The sequence below is a fragment of the Silurus aristotelis genome (assembly GCF_946808225.1).
Source record: "Silurus aristotelis genome assembly, contig: scaffold_168, whole genome shotgun sequence".
NCBI classification, from domain to species: Eukaryota; Metazoa; Chordata; class Actinopteri; order Siluriformes; family Siluridae; genus Silurus; species Silurus aristotelis.
In genome coordinates this window covers 30,001-31,444 of record NW_028149173.1, presented here as the reverse complement: position 1 = coordinate 31,444, position 1,444 = coordinate 30,001, and positions in this window count along the sequence as shown.

Genomic DNA, 1,444 nt, shown 5'->3' with positions numbered 1-1,444 from the left:
CTAACCGCTAATCACTAACTACTAACCGCTAATCATAAACTACTAACCGCTAATTACTAACTACTAACCGCTAATCACTAACTACTAACCACTAATCATAAACTACTAACCGCTAATCACTAACTACTAACCACTAATCATAAACTACTAACCGCTAATCACTAACTACTAACCGCTAATCACTAACTACTAACCACTAATCATAAACTACTAACCGCTAATCACTAACTACTAACCACCAATCATTAACTACTAATCGCAAATCACTAACTACTTACCACTAATCATAAACTACTAACCGCTAATCACTAACTACTAAACACTAATCATAAACTACTAACCGCTAATCACTAACTACTAACCACTAACTACTAACCGCTAATCATAAACTACTAACCGCTAATCACTAACTACTAACCACTAATCATAAACTACTAACCGCTAATCACTAACTACTAACCGCTAATCACTAACTACTAACCGCTAATCACTAACTACTAACCACTAACTACTAACCGCTAATCATAAACTAATAACCGCTAATCACTAACTACTAACCACTAATCATAAACTACTAACCGCTAATCACTAACTACTAACCGCTAATCACTAACTACTAACCGCTAATCATAAACTACTAACCGCTAATCACTAACTACTAACCGCTAATCACTAACTACTAACCACTAATCACTAACTACTAACCGCTAATCATAAACTACTAACCGCTAATCACTAACCGCTAATCACTAACTACTAACCGCTAATCACTGACTACTAACCGCTAATCACTAACTACTAACCGCTAATCACTGACTACTAACCACTAATCACTAACTACTAACCGCTAATCACTAACTACTAACCGCTAATCACTGACTACTAACCACTAATCATAAACTACTAACCGCTAATAACTAACTACTAACCGCTAATCACTAACTACTAAACACTAACTACTAACCGCTAATCATAAACTACTAACCGCTAATCACTAACTACTAACCGCTAATCACTAACTACTAACCGCTAATCATAAACTACTTACCGCTAAACACTAACTACTAACCGCTAATCATAAACTACTAACCGCTAATCACTAACTACTAACCGCTAATCACTAACTACTAACCGCTAATCACTAACTACTAACCACTAATCATAAACTACTAACCACTAATCACTAACTACTAACCGCTAATCACTAACTACTACCCACTAATCATAAACTACTAACCGCTAATCACTAACTACTAACCGCTAATCATAAACTACTAACCGCTAATCACTAACTACTAACCACTAATCATAAACTACTAACCACTAATCACTAACCGCTAATCACTAACTACTACCCACTAATCATAAACTACTAACCGCTAATCACTAACTACTAACCGCTAATCATAAACTACTAACCGCTAATCACTAACTACTAACCACT